General features: G+C 37.6%; 1 protein-coding gene across 6 annotated transcripts in view; it reads right to left on the bottom strand.

The window, feature by feature from the left end:
* THEM6 (thioesterase superfamily member 6) overlaps positions 1-12,712 on the bottom strand; it is an 838,692-nt gene that overhangs the window by 51,411 nt on the left and 774,569 nt on the right. The window lies entirely within an intron of this gene.

Here is a 12,712-nt window from a genome sequence, read left to right as displayed (position 1 = left end):
ACATCGATAAGCGCTTCTGTGCATGTGTACCTGTTTCAGACTACAGTGCAGGTAAGGGAAAATTCCCTTTTCCCCAATGTAGTGCGATCTCGGAGTGAGAATAATAAAGTATGGGGGTGTGGGGGGTGCAGGGGGGCAAAGCCCACCTGCAGAAACGTAGATTTTTTTTTTTTAACTACACATCCACAGAAGCGCTTTTCGATGTTAAGCGCTTTCGTGTATGTGTGTTCGATGTTTTGTGATTCGGACATATGCTAGTTGAGCATGTGTCCTAGAACCATAAATATATATATATATATATATATATATATATATATATATATATTATATATATATATATATATATATATATACATATATATATATATATATATATATATATATATATATTATATATATATATATATATATATATATATATATATATATATATATATATATATATATATATATATATATATATATATATATATATATATATATATATATATATATATATATATATATATATATATATATATATATATATATATATATATATATATATATATATATTACATATTATATATATATATATATATATATATATATATATATATATACATATATATCTATAGATATATATATATATATATATATATATATATATATATATATATATATATATATATATATATATATATATATATATATATATATATATATATATATTACATATTATATATATATATATATATATATATATATATATATCTATTACATATATATATATATATATATATATATATATATATACATATATATATTACATATTATATATATATATTACATATTATATATATATATATATTACATATTATTTATATATATATATATATATATACAGTGGATATAAAATGTTTACACTCCCCTTTTAAATGCCAGGTTTTTGTGATATAAAAAATGAGACCACAATAAATCATTTCAAAACTTTTCCCACCTTTAATGTGCCCTATAACCTGTACAATTCAATTGAAAAACAAACAAAACTGTTAGGAGAAAAATATAAAAAATAAAAAAACGTACAGTAAGTTGGTTGCATAAGTGTGCACACCCTTAAACTAATACCTTGTTGAAGCACCTTTTGATTTATCCTTATGAACGATCAAGTAGGGAGGTTTAGAGGACAATGCTTGAAGTTCTGAAATTCTTTTAGCAGAGGTAATAGCCACTAGAAAAATAGTTTTCCAGGTTAGGAACTTAAGAATGTATTTATCTGCTGGTTAAAAGGGAGAATGAATTAAGACCTGCAGTACCAAGAATAAATTCCATGGATGAGTATGATCTTTGTACAGGGGTCTTAGCAGGAGTGTGCCTCTCCCAAATGCTTTACAAAGTTTAGAAGAGGCCACAGAAAAATTCACAAATCCAACATGAAAATTAGAGATTGCTGCTAACTCAACTTTAATTGTGGAGGAGCTAGCTCCATCATTAAAAACTGATGCCAAAAATTCAAGTCTACTATGGACATGAGCCGAGAACTGGCTGTGTTTTTGTTGTGCCCAGCAAATAAACCTTTTCCATTTACTTGTGTAAAGTTTTCTTATACAAGGCTTATGGAAAGATAAAAGAATATGATGGACAGGGGAAGAGAGCATAGGTTGTCTGGCTATCAACGGAATTGGAGAAATCACACTGTCAGCTTGAGGTTTCAGATATCCGGATGAATTACAGCTGTCAGCTGAGACAGGAGGTCTGGAGTTGGATCCAGAATTCAAGGTTTGTAAAGCAGATGAGGCCATAGGAAGGGGAAACAAATCTGTCAAGGCCAGTAAGGTGCAATGAGGATGACCCTGCTCTTCAATCTACCAGCTTATTGCAGGAATTTTGGAATTAGGGGAATTGATTGGTAAGCGTAAATCAGACCAGGGGGCCCTTGGTGATTCCCCTGGAGTGGGGATTAGGACAAAATAGCTGCTGCATTTGTTGTTTAGGGGAGAAGCAAAATGATTAAAGTAAGGCTAACCTCATTGATGGAAAATGACTTCTGGTCACTTTCATATTGAGGTAGAAGAATAGACCTGCTCAATTTGCCCTCTGTCAGGTTGGACTTTAGCGGAATGTGCATTGCTATGAGAAAGCCCATTGCCACACTCTGACTGCTTCTCGATACAAGGGGTAAGACCTGGTTCTTCCTTGTTTGTTGATGCACCAAATTGCTGACATATTGTCCATTTGAATCGCAACTGTCCCTAAAGGAAGAGCATCCAGGAAGGCCTACAATGCTAAGAACACTGCTCTCATCACTAGGACACTGATATGTAAATTGGCCTCTTCGGGGGACCAACAGCCTTGGACTATTTTCTTCAGGAAGTGAACCCCAATCAGGGAAGTGTCTATGGTCGCTATAGCCTTGGGTTGAGTAAGAGTGAAAGGCCGGCCTTGTAAAACTTGATGTGACTGAATCCATCACCACAGGTACCTCTTGCATGCTTGAATGATTTTTTTATCTGAGCTGACATGTGCTGGTAAAGAATCGGCCATTGTTTTGCTAGCATCCTTTGGAGAATTTGCATATGAAATCTTGCTAGAGGAACTAAAATTGTGGCAGCTAAGATTGACCCCAAGGCATGATGGATTAAACGAGCTAAAGTTTTAGTACGGCAAATTATTTTCCTGACTGGGAATCTGATAGTCTGTACTCTTGTAAGAGGAACACAAGCTGTCATCGATATCATGTTGAACACTGCTCCTATGAATTCTAAGGTTTGAGTTGGTTGTAACTGAGACTTCTCATAATTTATGCTTATCCCTAGATGTGAACAAATCTGAAGAATGTTAGCTATTGCTCTTGTTAGTAGATGCCTGGTCGGGGTGGTAATGAGCCAGTCACCTAGATATGGAAACACAAGGAATCACTGCAATCTCAGGTGAGCTGCTACCACTGTCATGCATTTCTTGAACACCTTGGTGGCTATGGTAAGGCCAAAGGGCACTGTCCAAACTGATAATGACTGGCTCCCAGATGGAAGTGTAAATACCTTCTGGACTTTCTGTTCATCTTTATGTGGTAGTATGTATACAGCCAGTCGTCCTTGCCCAAGAAAGGTAGAATGGACTGAACTTTGACCATCCAAATCTTTGCATGTCAAACTGACTTGTTCAAAATGCTGAGATCCAAAACCTGGTCTCCAGTCCTCTGTTTTCTTTGGCAGTAAAAAAAATCTTGAGTAAGTTCCAATTCTATCTGCGCTGGTGGGACCTCTTGGATGACTCTTTTTCTAGCAGCTTTTGTATTTCTAGTGCTGCTGCTTTCCTCTGACTGGGTGGAACATCGGGAATTTTGCATAGAGTTGAAAGTGGAAGTGAAAAAGGAATTATATAACCTCTGTAAATAATCCTCTGCATCCAAGAATCTCTTTTATATCTAGCCGGTCTCACTGGTGCAGGGATAGTTGACCTCCAATTGCCTCCAGTGGTGGACAAATGGCCTCCTTTCAGGAGCAGTGGTAGGGTCTACCAGAGAAAGAATCTCTGAACCCCTGTTTTTTCAGGCATCCTCTGCAGCAGGGGCATCATTGTCCACTACAGTTCCCCCCTCTGCCCCTAGGGGAACTATCTCTATGTGTGTCCTGGAAAGAACCTGACGTCAAAGAGAGCACTGACAAACAAGGACTTGAAAGGCGCCGCAATCTCACATAAGTGCATCCAGGCATGCCTCCTAATGGAAATGCCTGAACCTGCTGCCTTTAAGGCACCTTTGTCTGCGTGTGAGATAAGCCACATGGATGAATTTGAAAAGGATTGTAGGGTAGCCAACTGAGATGTCACAGAAGACTGAGCCTCAACAGTAACAGTTCCTAAAAGGGATTTTGAGAGTTCCTTGATCACATCCATTTGCAGCATAGTAAAATGTGCCAAATAGTTCAGCAACCTAACAGCAAAGGTTGCTGACACAAAAGCATGCTTCCCAAATCTGCCCATCACCCTAGACTCCCTTTTAGGAGGGATTACAGATGAACTTTTCAGTAAGTTCTTTTTTGGAGGCCACCACCATGACTATGGCATCCACAAGCACTCCTATTACTTCAGAATTCTTTCCCAATGGGTGGAGCCAGAATCCAATCTGACCTCTTAGTGAATGGCCCAACTGAGTCAGGTTTCTTCCACACCCACCTACAGACCAAATCAATGAGCTCCTCGGTGGGCGGAGTAACCCAGGAGGTGGACGGGCCAGCTCCAAAGGCTTCCAGAAAAACAGATTCCTCCTGTGAAGGGCTGCTGGAGGACAAACTCTCTCTCTGATTAAGGATCTTGAGAATGTCTCCAAATGAGACGTCTTCCAGAGGTGATAGTGGGGACCCTTCTCCTTCACCAAAATCGGTATCCTCAGTGACTGACTCTTGCAGACGGTCCAAGTCCTCCTCTTGCACTTACTCTTCCGAGGGACTTCCAAGGTAGGATGTTCAAAAGAAGTGTCGGAAAAGACAGTAAGACCCCATTGGGTGGTCTGGATACCTTGAGCTGGCTGTCCCTGTGGCGTAGAATGATATGGCTCTAAGCACAAAGACATCTGGGAACAGATGGGAGATCCGAGAAGGTTAGATCCGTCCATCCTGTCTGAACAGAAAACACTCTCTTCACTACCTCAAAGGGTCATCCCTCCAGAAAGAAGGAAGGAAGACACTGGATCTGAGAATGTGGGCTTCTGGACCACTGTCCCCCTCCACTCCAAGAGCAAGTCAGAGCCAAGCTATCCAATGCTGAAACTCCGATGGGTAGAGACAGCTCCAAAAAACCTTGGAATTGACTCAAATGCCTTGGACCCGACAAGGCAACTTCAGTTCAGAGTGTCATCTGGATCTGAAGAACACAAGAGCTGGTGCACTCAGAGTAGTCTTCTGATACAAAGATATTAGTATCTTTGGTTCTGAGCTGGATGGAGCTGGAAGGTTTGGATCCAAGGACTCTGAAACAACTGGAATTAGAGAAGTAGCAGACAATGGCAGTGTAACAGATGGATGGGCTCCTTGACCTGAGGGAGTAGGAACCATCTGTATCTGCACTAACAGGAATTTCCTCATCATTCTGTCCATATCTTCCTCAGACTTCGGGAAGAACAAGCTGAGGCAAGGCATGTTGACCTGGAATGATGTCTCTCTAGAATGGAAGAGGGGACCCAACAAGGCACTGGAGCCAAGCTTGGGGAATATCTTGTTCTTGGCAGTGTCTTCTGATCCAAAGAAATTGGATCTGAAGATTTCCTCATCGGATCCAAAGGGGATTAGATCTGAGCGGCTTTTGGATCCAATTTAGATTTTTACTTTGGTGGCAACAAGGAAGGAGTCGAAGAAATGGAAAGTCCTGGAGACTTAGTCTAGGTCTCTTTAGTCTTACTCTTGGGGGAATTGAGCCCAAGCTATGGTCTCTCCAAATGAAGATGGAAGCAATCCTTTTAATAATCAGTTTATTTTTTCTTTCTGCTATGGCCCTTGGTTTGCAGTTTTTACAGATAAAAACTATCCTCTTGTAAGTGTTGAGGGTCTAAACAATAAACACATAAAATGTGAGCATCAGAAAGAGGTAACTTATGCCCACTCTTTTGACACTTTTTGGAGCCAGTGGGTCCTTTATCAGACATGATGATTCGTGACAGGGAAAAGAGAAAGAAATGGAGAGTTTCTTTTGTTACTCAGTAAAGAGAAAAGGAAAAATACCAGCAATAGTACTAAGAAGTATACTAATGTATACAAAGGAGAATATAGGGAAAAGTTACCAATGATGGTAAAAAAATAAAAAGCAGGAGAAAAAATACATTTATATGTTACAGAGAAAAGATATCAAGAAAAAAATCATTTATCTTTAATACAAACTCGAGAGCTCAGGCTGACCATATCTTTTCTCAAAAAGTGGCAAATGAGATCTGGGATATGCTAGGGGTTGGTGCATCATGGGTAAGGTAGGAGCTTGAGAGCTTTTTGGTTACCATGAGCTTTAGTAATGGCCAAGTGGATCTGTACCCATATTCTCAACAGTTGAGGATAGAATGAGAATTGATATCAGATAAATTATTTTCCTTCCTCCTGCAACTTCAGCCACTTTACTCCTTGTTGAATATGTGTCAAATGCAAGAAGATTTAATTAATAACTCAGTGTTATTTGCATTACTATTGAAACACACACTGCAACAGCATTTGCATTCCCTCCTCCATTTGTCACCTCCAGCTTATTGCACAAATTCACACCAATATGCCAGCCTTGGAGGGATGCAGTCAGAATGACCCAAGGGGGAGGAGAGTAGAACATCAGTAGTACCATGCCAGGGATAGTCCACATTGACAATTATTTTACAGTTTTTCTTTCTTATTTTGGAGCTGCAGAATAGAAGTATAGTGTTTGTTCTGATTAAGCATATTAGTTTTTTTTGTTGTTTAGATAGCAGCAAACAGTAAAGAAGGAAGGAGACAGGAGCAAACAGTAATGCAAGAGCTCAGATCACAGCAAGCAAAAAAACCCCAAAAAACAAAGGGGGAGGGTTGCATCTTGGACGGCGCAGTGCATTGGTTAGCATTGTCGCCTCACAGTAAGAGGTTCTCTGGTTCGATTCTTGGCTGGGGTGCCTTCTGTTCGGAGTCTGCATGTCCTCCCTGCAATGGTGTGGGTTTCCTCTGGGTGCTCCTGTTTCCTCCTAGTTTACAAAGACATGCATCTGGAGTCTTCCTCCGCAGGCCTCCATTGAAAATTGACTCATTCCAAGTTGGACTTTCCCAGTTAACAAAATTTTAAATAAATAATAAATAAATAAATAAATCTTCTTATAATTCCCTAATTCCAGTTCTGCAATAATTAGCTGTTTTGTTTTCCTTTTGATACTTCAGCTTTTGGTGTTTGTAGATGTGGATTTGAAGTTTTATAAGTCGGATTGTAGTTAAACCAAGAAGATAGGTTACCGAGATGTCACATTAAAGGTTAAAATAGCAAGATAATTCACATGAAAGATTATTATGCAGTTTTTTCTTATAAATAAGAAAAAATAATGACATTGCAAATAAGATTGTTAGTGATTTATGTGATTCTTAAGTCGGGTTATTTTGATGCATTTGCTGCAAACGTTTTAGACTTTGTCTAGAAGTTTCCCTTTAGTGCTGTAGATGTCTATTCCCTGGACAGGGGTAATCTGTAAGATACTCAATGCAGAGGCGCAAATCCATGCTGTCCTCTTGCCCCTAGGGGCATATATTGGGTAAAATCAGGTTATATTGGCTAGGGCTGTAAGAGACCCTAATCCATTAGCCTAGTAATTTCCTATGAACCTATGGTGGAACTGTGAAGAAGACATTTCACACAGAAAATCTGTATATTGCACCTCCTGTTGATAATAGTTTACACATATTATAAGCATATATTTTGCCATATTTCTTCACAGTGATGCGCTGATTGTCAGCTGATACTAACCAGTGAAAGGTCTAGTTATACAAGCTCATTTAGTAGTATTTCGTGTGGTCATGGAGAAAAGGTTGTGGAGCAGAAATTGTAACTTTCTAAAATTTAAGAATGTTGGCACTGGGCAATGGCTCTTACACATCCATCTGTACTAACTTTGACACAGCACATTCTCTGGGAAAAAAAAAATATGATCCCCAGTCCTATTGCATTTACTAACAGAATTTCTGCAATCAATGACCTTTTTCTCCATTACTATATGAAAAATGGTCACATGAGCTGCATGATGTAGGATCTCACCCATCCATGAGACTAGTTTACTATTAATAAACTCTGTTAATTGTTCCATGGTGTTTCTGCATTGACCAAGTTTTATACTAGGTCATTTTAATTGCAAAACATGTTTTAATAGTGTAGGCAATGTCTTGGGATACCTTATAGCTTCCTGTCACTTGTGCTAAATCAATACCAGGTGTACAGAATTCCTGAATTTGACTTTGAAAGTTTTTTGATATTTGGTGCATTTATGAAATCTAATACTGATGCAAACTATTTCTATGTTTATTATAAAGATCATTGCTACAGGAATTATATATTTGACTGGGAACAGCTATCAGGTGAATGTCAGTTACTCGATTCAGTCTTTTTACAATCTGAACACCCTAGTGAGTGGGATGGCTTGCAGTCACAAATCATAATCATTAATTGAACCCTGGTTGTAAAATACTGCATCCCACACTGTTGGTTGTTTCCTGCCATAAGTGGCAGACCCACTCTGTTTTCTAGCTAATTGGTCAAACCATTTCTCCTTGAATTTTTCTTTAACAGCCAACATTTTAAATGATTTATCTGGTTTACTTTCTGGTGATACTTTTATCATGTAATATCAACAGTTCATCTTACAGACATCAGACTACATTTAAGAATATCCACTCCAAATTTGTATTGTGCTTTGAAGGGGAATTCACTACTAATGAATGTTATGCTAAATTAAAAATGAAAAAAAAATGTTGTATAGGCTTTCTTGCTGCATTAGACATTACTAGTCTTTGTCTCTACATTTCTTTTATATCTTCTTCATCTTCTGAAGAGGTTAAGTTGTGTAAGATGCACTTACCCTTAACAGTAGATGTTCAAATTCTTCAATGCTGCAGCAGGCGTACCCCCCCACTCTTGTATATAGTTGCAGTTGGAATATAAAGTAGGTTGCATTAGTTTCTACTTTATGTGTTTCCCTGTTATTATTATTATTTGTTGCTTGATTCAGGATTGTTAGGCTCTTTTCTCCATGTATGGATAAGAAAGTAGTGAAAAAAATTCTTCACTCTGACTACTGATATTCCCTTCTTGAGGTCATCCAATCAGCACTCACAATAAAGGTGTTCCGGGTGCAGAACTTTTTGAAGCTGGTCGGCTGTTTCTTAGGCAGGAAATCCCCCATATAACTTAAAGGCTACCGCAACAGTAGGAATAGTGAACATAATACATTTTTTAAGGGAAGAATTTCTTGGACAGAAAAAATAGAGAATAAAATCGGAGTCTTACAACAGAATTAAACATTTCTGTACACGACTCAATTCATGAATAGCCACTAGTAACTGAAAGCCCCCCCCCCCCAAGATTTTTTTTTTTGTGTAGTTGAGCAAACTCAACCACCTTCTGATGTAGCACACATTACTACAGGCGATTTAGATCACCAACACACACACACACACACACACACACACACACACACAGTCAGACACAGAAACACACACACACACACACTTCTACAAGCAGTTTAGATGACTTCCAACGCAGTTGTCATCGTACCTGTGGAGGACCCCTGCAAGAATAAACAAGGCACCTCAGTTCTAAACAAAGCAGACAATGTGAAGCAGAACCACTAACTGCTACATCACTTTGTCACCTAGAATGACAACAGAATAAATGAAAAATATAAAATGTTACCCTTGATAGAATTAGCTAACCCCATGCTTTAACATTACCAGGCTTCCAAAACTGTAAAAACAGATTACTATTCTTTAAGAAAAACATCACTACTGTCAACACTTTAAGACGTGTTCTTATATATAGCTCTTCTCAGTTTATTCTTTTACAGTCTGTAGTTTATGCCTGCTTTTATAAAACACTTTTAGGGCTTGTAATTAAATGTTGCATTGGTGTTTTTTGCCCGTTGCCATATAACTGTCTTAATTACATATTTTCTGCTGTCAATATTTCTCTGCAAACATAAAACCAACAAAAAAAGAAACAGTTTGACATGGAGTCAGTAGTATACAACATTGTTTCCTACATCTCAAATAATGGCATAATTAGAATGCTAGAAACATGCTGACTCTGCAATGAAGCACTATTTACCCCAGCCTCTCAACCAGTTTAATACAGTTCCCTCAAGGATCACCTCCAAAATTTACGCAGAAACACACAAGTCATATAGGCTGGGCTCCCATCACTTTATTTGGTACAGCCTAATTGTTTTTGTATATGTGTAATGCAAAGGTTTAGTCTGTGTTCCCTTCTTGTAACTTTCATTCACTGTTCCTCTAAGTAGACGACTCCTAAATGAAACCAGTTTTTGCACATTTTCTATGTTCTGTATCTTGGCCTTATTTGAGTAAATTATTTCACACAGGGTACCATTTAATTTCAAGTAGAAAGTAGTACAGTGCCTGGTTCTTTAGTGTGGTTCACAGTTAGGGTGTATTGAGCATGAAGTCTGCATCTTCTCTCTGTCAACATGTTCCTACCTGCATCCCACAGACATGCCAAAGTTGCTCTTCCAAACTGCCAATATGTGCATGTGTGTGTGTGTGTGTGTGTGTGTGTGTGTGTGTGTGTATATATACGAGATATGTATGCAAGTGCATGGTATGTGTCTTATGATGAACTGGACAAGATTCCATGATATATTTGCATATAATATATATATATATATATATATATATATATATATATATATATATATATATATATATCTGCATCTTGTTCAGCATTCCAATTCAAGTGTGTGTGTGTGTGTGTTTGTGTAAGGGTAGAAACATCAAGAATGATTCTGAAAGAAGTGTGTATAATGAATATGAAATTTGTATCAATGAAGGGATGAAAAAATGTGGTGCTTGCAAAATGTGTAGATTTATTTTAGATGTACCCAGTAGTAACCATTGCCAACTATCCCAAAGTTGTAGCACCAAATGGAAAATTCAGTTGCAATACAAAGAGAGCAGTTTACTTGGTGAGGTGCTTATCTTGTTTGTCATTTTATGCTGGTAAACCTGAGAAAGCGATGTCCGTGAGAATGTATCAACATAAATATGGGATCAAGAAGAGTGATGTAAAAATGCAATGAGTAAACATGCATGCTCATGTAAGAATTTCAATAAGTTTTTTTTTATCTTTTTTATTCTATAAAAAGTACTCATGGGTGTGAATGTGAGGTTTAATTGGAAGCCAGGGAATTATAATCCCCCATCCCTGGAGCTAAACAACAGAACTTCAATCACAAACTTAGTCATTTTAAGAAGGGTGAAATTGTAATCTTTCATTTACCATTGGTTTCAGAAAATGAAATGAGTGCTTGATCTTTTCCTATATGATCTCGTCTGTAATAAAATCATTTTTACTGCCATGGTGGTCTTCTGAGTTCTCTTTTTGCTGTTTTTGTTATTTGTTCTTAGAAGATCTTCAGGTTTGTGCTGGTGTTTTTTTCACTCTATAATATGATCTTATTGTGTGTATTTTAATATTTGCTAAGCTTGTACAGCTTTTCATTTGCACTCTCTCTTTAATTGTGCTATCCTTCTATTTAGGAAATTTGTATTTTTAAGATCACGTTTTGATTAGCGGATGTTCCATCACATGACTGGTAGAGGGAAGTTTAAAAGGTTATGTTGTTTTTAATGTGTATTCTGATAACGTTCCATAGCTGTGGAACTAAAGCACTTAATCTTTAAATCAAAATTTGGAAATGCACCATGGTTTCTCCGTTTTGATTTCTTCCCTTTTTTTGTTACATTGAGTGGAACAGTTTGGGTTAAACAAAAATGTTGGATTACTGGCACAAGGAGTTCAGGTGCCCGCGGTATATAATGTGTGGCTAAGATTAAAAAGGCTCTTGTGGTCGTTAGTCTACTAAACACTTATGAACCTATACACTTATGTATCTATGTCTGTATTAAACAGTTATTTTTGTTGCGTTATATAGAAAACATGGTTGACAATATTACAAAACTGAGACAATTAATGCTAAAGTTTATTTTTTTCTTACGTTAAAGAAATATGATATTGTAATGAGTGTATTTATTCTTTTTTCAACCAAAAAAAAGTTTAGGAAAAAAAAAATATTAGTAAACTGATGGCATTCTCCAAGACCTTTCTTATTCTTTGGTGAAATTCAAAATTCAGTTTACTGAGAAAAGTGATACTAATATTATTGCTACTAAGGACAATGAAAACGGATCAAGAGTAAGTAAAGGAAAAAAGAAAGAACAGAGAAAAAATTCTTGAATTGTCATCTTTTTTAGGCTAGGTTCAAAGGATAAAACCACCAACGTAATAGATACAAGCATGCAAAATCTGAAGGTAATGCTAGAAGTCTAAACCTCAAAATGCACTCTCTCGAGGCACTCTTAAAAATGGAGAACATCGATATCTGTGCAGTAACTGAGACCTGGTTCAAGGCTCCAGAGAGCACCCCTGCAATACCAGGCTGCAACTCTTACCACACTTTTCAGCCACAAAACCAAGGCCGAAACACTAAAGGTGGAGGAGTGTCCATATTCACCAAGGATATTCACACCTCCAGGCTAGTTGCCCAACACAATGCATCTGAAATTCTCCAGGTGCAACTAACACTAGGTAAGACTGCAATCCAAACTGTAGCTTGCTACAGATCCCCCACCATGCCCCAAGATTCTCACTACACCTTTCTAAACATACTGGAAAATATTAAGATACAACCATTCACCATAATACTGGGTGATTTCAACAACCCTGCCATTAACTGGGAAAACTACTTTGGTACCAACTCCTTTTCCCAATGGTTCTTGGAATTCATAAATTCCAACACCCTGGATCAACTAATCCATTGTCCCACCAGTGGCTCCAATATCCTAGACCTGGTCATTACCAGCATGGGAGATAGATGCTCCACACCAGTGGTCACCCCCTCATTGATCAGGTCTGACCATAAGCAAATCACCCTTGACATCCATATCTCACCCCCACCCCCAGTAAGGAATCCTCCTTAAAAAACTTCTCCAAAGCCAACTTCATGCTACTGAAGTCAGAA

Source organism: Protopterus annectens, chromosome 3.part1 (genome assembly GCF_019279795.1).
Source record: "Protopterus annectens isolate FY-2018-M chromosome 3.part1, PAN1.0, whole genome shotgun sequence".
NCBI classification, from domain to species: Eukaryota; Metazoa; Chordata; order Ceratodontiformes; family Protopteridae; genus Protopterus; species Protopterus annectens.
Note: the sequence above shows the minus strand (reverse complement) of the source record. Positions and strands in the feature narration are given on the sequence as shown.